The 7445-nt window shown below is 42.3% G+C and overlaps 1 long non-coding RNA gene across 1 annotated transcript; it reads left to right on the top strand.

The window, feature by feature from the left end:
- The first annotated feature begins 6945 nt into the window (after positions 1 to 6945).
- On the top strand, positions 6946 to 7445 carry LOC146688828 (uncharacterized). Its single transcript, XR_014915877.1, has 2 exons — positions 6946 to 7180; positions 7271 to 7445. It is a non-coding gene; the product is annotated as an uncharacterized LOC146688828 (long non-coding RNA).

Raw genomic sequence — 7445 nt, 5'->3', positions numbered from 1 at the left:
TGACTTTGCAGCATTTCTGGCTGGTGTGTTCTTAAGATGCAGTGCATTAAAACTCTCAGAGTGTTAGGTGTGGCTGTGTGTAGGCAGGAATAGGACCCAAGGTGCAGACTTCAGAGACAGAACTTAAACCAAAACAGCTTTAATGCTGAACGCAAACATCATATAACTAGAAAAAACTCAAAATAAACTTACACCGGTGGATGAGCAAAACACACAGCAACGTAAACGGTAGATCGCGACCCAGACACCAAGAAACACAGGGCTTAAATACACAGAGGGAGCAATCAGGGAATGGGTAACAGGAGGGAAACACAGCTGGGGCAAATCAGGCCTAACGAGACAAGGGGAAGCAAAACCAGACACATTAACATCAGACATGGACTTTCAAAGTAAAACAGGAAACATAACACAGACTCACGGGCAGGCACTATAACAAAGGGAACAGAGACGTGGGAACAGGGCAGACACAAACACTGACTGAACACGGGGATATAGGAACTTAAGATACACATAGACGCGAACTAGACAAGGGGATGCAGGTGATAGGGGAGACAGAGCAACTAAAGAAGACAGAGACATAAGCCATAAGACAGAACTCAAAGAAACCAAAAACTAGAAAGTATACATAATAATATTATAAACTCAAAAACCCTGGGTCGACGACCCAGGCATCCTAACACAGAGCCACCGTACATAGGTGGCAAAAGCTCCAGTTCTAAGAATGTCGACTTGAGCCGTTCATGAAGTAGACTTTACAGATGAAATTATGTGTTTATAGCCTGGAGGAAGAATTGGTTTTAGTCTCAGTAGCAAATTTGCTGCCATCATAACACCTCAGTGTGATGTGAATTTTCTTTAAGTGAAAGTTTGTTATTGTCATGATTTCTTCAGTTACCAAATTAGCAAAGTTAGCTGCTGCTTATCGGTCAGGTCAGATTGCAGGACTGCCTGACTGTTAGTCCCAGTTTTGTGTTTCTGCTCATGTTAAGGTAGCATGCAACATGCTATTTGCAGATGTCTACAGACACCTGATGGAGCTTAAATACATAATAATGTAACAGATAGTCACTAAGTCAACACCAGTGTTGGGGAGTAACGGAATACATGTACTGCCGTTATTTATTTAAAATACAAAATATGCATAATTAATGCTTGGGTCTCAATCTCGCAGCCCATGTCACCTCTATTTGCGGCCCACATAATGACGTGAAGAAATATTTTTAAAAATTATTCAAAAAATGTTTTAATACGAAGCAATAGGCAGAGTGTTACAGGCATAGCCCTAAAGAATGTAGCCTCATGGGCAGTGTAGTCCATGCTGCAGAAAGAATGGACTGCCATACCCGTTATGTGTTTGTGTGCGCCAGGGAGGGAGAAAAAGGAAAGTCAAAAACGAGTATGAGTTGTCACCGAGCAGAAACGGGAGATGGAAGCGTGTAAACACCACTGCAGCCAAAAAGAGTGCCTGACGAGCCCAGTTGTAAGTAAGCTATTAATGCTCGACTGTACACTGTGTTTGTGTTTTCCTCCGAAACAATAAGTTCCGAGAACGAGATCGCAGATACAAGCGGCGGAAATGAGCTTCCTCCGAAGGGTGGCTGGCCTCTCCCTTAGAGATAGGGTGAGAAATTCGGCCACCCGGAGGGGCTCAGAGTAGAGCCACTGCTCCTCCACATCGAAAGGAGCCAGCTGAGGTGGTTCGGACATCTGACAAGGATGCCTCCTGGGCGCCTCCTTGGTGAGGTGTTCCGGGCATGTCCCACCGGGAGGAGGCCCCAGGGCAGACCCAGGACACGCTGGAGAGATTATATCTCTCGGCTGGCCTGAGAACACCTTGGTGTTCCCCCGGATAACCTGGAGGAGGTGGCTGGGGAGAGGGAGGTCTGGGTTTCTCTGCTTAGGCTGCTGCCCCCACGACATGGCCCCGGACAAAGCGGAAGAAGATGGATGGACAATAAGTTCCGTTGGAGCAGCCTTTCAACGCCTCTCTCTGTCTCTCGCTAGCAAAGTTGACCCAGACAACAAAGTAAAGCTAGTTTTTGGCTACAAGCACGACCCGGAACCTGGCGTATTAGCCAGAGGTCCCTTTACTACGGTTCGGAGCCACAGACCTGTGGCAGAATAGTTTCCTTTATGAGATTGCTGCTTAAAGTGCAGCCTCACCTAATGTCCACACTACTGTTACTTGTTTTATATTAAGATTTAAAAAGTTGGTATTGATGTGGCGAATAATCTTCAGTAATAGTAATAAATCACACAGCAATAGTAAATTCATGTAGTTGTAAAAAGCATGATAATATATTAAGTAATCCAAAGTATTCAGAATACGTTACTCTCATTGAGTAACGTAACGGAATACGTTACCAAATACATTTTGGGGCATGTATTCTGTAATCTGTAGTGGAATACATTTTAAAAGTAACCTTCCCAACACTGGTCAACACAATCAGCTCAAGAGTCATAATAATAAAAATCATCATATTCTCATTGGCATTCATAGAAATTACAAAATAGGAAAATCAGATGCACTTTGCTTTCTCATGCAGCAAAATACATGTGTTTGTCCACATTTCAACTTATGTTGTTTTAGTGTCAAGCTGTTGATTGTAGCTCTAATTCGACTTGGCAGTTGAGAATTGCAACACATTGGCAGATTTCATAAAGACCAAATGGATTTTATTTATGCGTGTCTGCACCTCCAACATTGTCGCTTTTCATTGCCCATTTGTTCTGTCTGCTCACACACACACACACACACACACACACACACACACACACACACACACACACACACACACACACACACACACACACTCTGAACCAGTGGGTGGTCAGTTCTGCATTTAACTCCAGATGTTCACACCACTGACCAGCTAGCCAATATCGCAGGAAATTTTACCTGCCAATCATCTCAGTGACCTGCGCCTTCTCATTTCCTCTCTTATCCCCTGAAGTGTATGTACACACCACTGTGCACTCACCTACTACCATGTACACAGGCCTCCCATTGTCACCCAATTAAAGGCCTCCATGTGGGCTGGCTTCTATCAACCACAGCCAGTGTCAACACTTGATATTTTGTGGTCTAGAATCCTTTAAGATTTTTGATCAAGCCTTTGGCATCACTTCTGTTTTTCTTTTGGTTTCCAGTGTCAAAGACTGTCAGCACCACTATCATCTTTGCGGTGTGCTAAAAAAGAGGAAAACAGATTATGGGTAAAGTACTGTCTATACTTCCACTTCATAAAATGCTTCTGTCTTTGTTCAGGGTGATGGCATCAGTTTGCAGATTTTATGATGCCTTTGTGTTCTAACCATTACTTTTTAGGTAAACAAGTCAAAGCGCTACACTTTTAACAGCATCTTTTGCAGGACCTGTGAGTGAATTGTTTGCTTTAAAATTTTGCTAAATTCACTGGATCCCTACCTACATGTTCCTATCCAAAGCTCTTAAACAATCTTAACCCAAATTCCAGCACATTGAGTGGCATATTGCACCATTAATATGCAGTTCAACAATGACTCACATTTAAATGATACTGTAGAACATACCTATTTTGGTGATAATGTGAGTGGGCCTCCTTGAGGACCATATAAGGCCATTTGTCTTGAAATGCAAGGAGTTTAAAAAACCTAGTATTAGTAGATCCCTCAAAGCCGTTTTATGGAATGCCTGACGTTGAACAAAAAACTAGCTTTGGGTATGATCTGCTGCTCTGAAGTACTCTTTAATCCTGATGTCAAATGGACTGCAACTTAATAAAACACCAGCAAATAGAAAAACCCTACAAACGCTTATTTAAAATAAAATATAATAATAATAATAATAATAATAATAATAATAATAATAATAATAATAATAATAATAATAATAATAATAATGACAAAAATAAAAATGCCGGCTGTTTTAAACGCATAATTCATTTAATATTATAAATAATATTAGCTTGTCACTTCTGTTCTGTCATATTACTGTTTCCATAAAAACACTTCTGTTTTGTGATATATATAATTCAGCTTTTGCTGTGTTTTTCTGATTTCTGTTGTTTTGCTCAGGTTTACAGAGTTTCTCTTGACTAGCCCAAACACCAACACTGTTTGCATACTGTTTGCATGGCTGCCATATCGCGCCATCGGCCCCTCTGGCCAACACCAGTAGGCAGTAAGGTAAAGTGTCTTGCCCAAGAACACAACGACCAGGACAGAGAGCCCAGGGATCGAACCGGCGACCTTCCGGTTACGGGTATGCTTCCCAACCCCTGAGCCACGGTCGCCCTTATATAATATATTTATTGTGCACATGCTGATAATCATCAGATCTACAGGCCTCGGGCCATGCTGCAGATTCCAGCTAAACCACCTCTGAAAAAGTTCCGTTTCATTTTGTTTGTTTTAAAATGTTTGAGAAGTTGTCAACACTCAAAACTGTTCTTGGCTCTGAAGCAATTTCCTACTTTTTAGCTGTAATGTGTGAGCTCCAGTTGGACTGACAGTTACCAGATCTTGTTGCCACCTGCAAACACCTTCAGGTTCTCACCAGGTGCCAGGATTGAATGAAAACCCCGGAGTAGCTTTTCAGTGCCTAAGTTCAGAATTTTGATTTCACACACTTGAGCCACAATCGCCTCTTCTTGTAGTTTACTGAACTACAAGAAGAGAAAACCTCTTGTAGTTCAGTAAACCAGCTTTACACCCACGCCAAGTCTGTGTAAAAGAATCCTATTTCCTGCTATAATCCACTGCCTTTCTTGTTAGTCAAGCAAGTAAGAAGGATATAAGTTAAAACCCTTACACCCAAGCCAAGTAGGTATAATAATAATAATAATAATAATAATAATAATAATAATAATAATAATAATAATAAACTTTATTTATAAAGCACACTTAAAAACCAAGGGTATTCCAAGGCGAAGAGAAGGAAAATAATAGAAATAGGACCAAAGCAAGTACTAGGTATGCAAGCAGGTAGCTGTCACTGATACATAGGAAAGCAACAGGTACAGAGCAAAGAAGAAATTAAATGAGCATAAAAGTGCATGATATAAAATCATAAAAGAAATATTAACTAGAAGGAAAGGCAAGATTGAATAAGTGGGTTTTTAGTCATGATTTGAACAGTGCAATGGAATCAGATGCACGGATGTCGAGAGGAAGGTTATTCCACAGTACCGGGGCAGCCAGAGCAAACGCACGGTCACCCCGGGACTTCAGCTGAGATCTAGGTTGGGTCAGAAGTAGTTGAGTGGCAGATCTAAGTGTTCTAGCAGGAGCATGTGGTTTGAGAAGTTCACTAAGATAACTTGGCGCTAATTTATTAATAGTTTTGAATGTAAGGAGTAATATTTTAAATTGAATATGGTACTTTATGGGCAGCCAATGCAAGCTAGCTAGAACAGGAGTAATAGGGCAAAATTTCCTGGTACCAGTCAAGAGGCGGGCTGCTGCATTTTGGACTGTTTGCAGTCTAAGAAGAAGAGAAGAGGGAAGACCGTAGTACAAGGAGTTACAATAATCCAACCTGGAGGTCACAAAAGCGTGAATAAGCTTCTCCAGGTCCTCATGCGGAACATAATGCCCAGCCTTAGAGATAAGGCGCAGTTGGGGGAAGCTAGATATCACTACAGCAGACACTTGCTTATCGAGTTTGAGCGAGCTATCCAGCAGTACAAGTTACTGACATAGTAACAGGAAGAGCTAGCAAAGGAACCCAGAGCAGCACAGAGTTGGGCATGAGGGATTTTACTGTTAAAAACCACAATCTCAGTCTTCTTATCATTTAAAACAAGAGAATTACTCAGGAACCATTCTTTGACCTCCCGCATGCATTCTTGAAAGTAGTGCAGGGACACAGCAAGGTCGTCAGTAAGTTCAAAATAGATCTGTATGTCATCGGCGTAACAGTGGAAGGCGATATTGTATTTTTCAAAGATTGCGCCTAGAGGGAGCAAATACAATGAGAAGAGAATGGGCCTAAAACTGATCCTTGAGGCACACCACAACGGAGGAAGAGGAGAAGGTGCCTAAGTTAACTGAGAAGGATCTATCAGCAAGATATGATTTAAACCAGTCGAGGGCAGTGCCTCTAATACCCACAATGTGCTCAAGTCTTAGTAATAAAATGTTATGGTCCACCATATCAAAGGCCAAAGAGAGGTCCAGTAAAACTAGGACCATAGAACATCCAGTAGCAGTGATTACAAGAATATCATTAAGAACTCTAACCAACGCTGTTTTAGTGCTATGCAATGGCTTAAAGGCAGATTGAAATTTCTAAGCAATATTGTTCGTGTCCAAGTACGCCTGGAGCTGGGAGAGAACTAGTCTCTCCAGGATCTTGGACAAGAACGAAAGCTTAGAGATCGGTCATAACAGTCAGAGTTTCTTTTTTTAAGAATCGGGTGGACTGCAGCATGCTTAAAGGCCAAAGGAGCACAGCCGGAGAGCAAGGAAAAGTTAATAAGAAATAGGATACTAAGCGAGATAGAAGAATGTCAAGCACAGTATTGGTGTTATTCATTTGAACAACTAGCCACTTAAGAGTCAAAAGTGACACAGGCTCAAACTGGTGGAAAGTTGAAATGCATTCAGGAATGGGGAGAGGATATAAAAAAGGGGGAAGGGGGGACTTAAGAGATGTGGTCTTATCTAAAAAGTGAATTTGAAAATAGCCTGAGAATAAATTAATGGCATGTCCGGTGATGGGTTAACCACAGAGTTAAAAATTTTAAATAAGGTACGGGGGTTATGGTCATTGGCCAGGATGATTTTGGACAAGAAGGACGCTTTGGCCGTTTTAGCAGCACTTTGGAATTTTAAGTCCGTAGCATGTCATGAGAAACCTGAAATTTATCTTCTTTTCCACCTTCTCTCTGTCAGGGTCCTGGGTCTGAGCAACCCAGGATCCCTGAGCAGTTATGAATTATATCATTATTATTATATGTATTTTGGTGTTGCTGCTGCTCTTCTCCATGCTTGTAGATGTGAGTGTGTGTGTGTGTGTGTCTGCGGGTATGCTTGGAGGATGGAGCTCAGCCACTTGCAGGCCTGAGGGGTGTGGCCCTGCGGAAGGACTGGCCACACCCGAAGTCACACACCTGCTGCTGATCAGGCCTCGTCGGGGGAGCTACTTAGGAGAGAGTTGGAGCTCCCACCGACGCGGGATCATTCCTTGAGACTCCACGTTAGTCGTCCCATTGAATTAAGTTAATGTGTGTAAGTGTATACCCGCGGTTATTTGTGTCCTGACGGCTGCGTCTATTGTTTCCCGCAGGAGGAGCGTGGAAGGCACGAAGAGCAGCGAGCACCGGGGGGTGCTGACACGGGAGCGGAGAGCACAGAGACACGAACTATTCACGCAGAGACACGACACGGGAGTCTGGGAGAACACGGGGATTTATTGTTGTTTTTGTTCCACTCTGTAAATAAACACACTGTTTATACATAGA

The sequence above is a fragment of the Copadichromis virginalis genome, linkage group LG17, assembly GCF_057382275.1.
Source record: "Copadichromis virginalis isolate Kocher_CV1m ecotype Utaka linkage group LG17, C_Virginalis_male_GT1.1, whole genome shotgun sequence".
Classification (NCBI taxonomy): domain Eukaryota; kingdom Metazoa; phylum Chordata; class Actinopteri; order Cichliformes; family Cichlidae; genus Copadichromis; species Copadichromis virginalis.
This window is presented reverse-complemented; position numbering and strand designations above follow the sequence as displayed.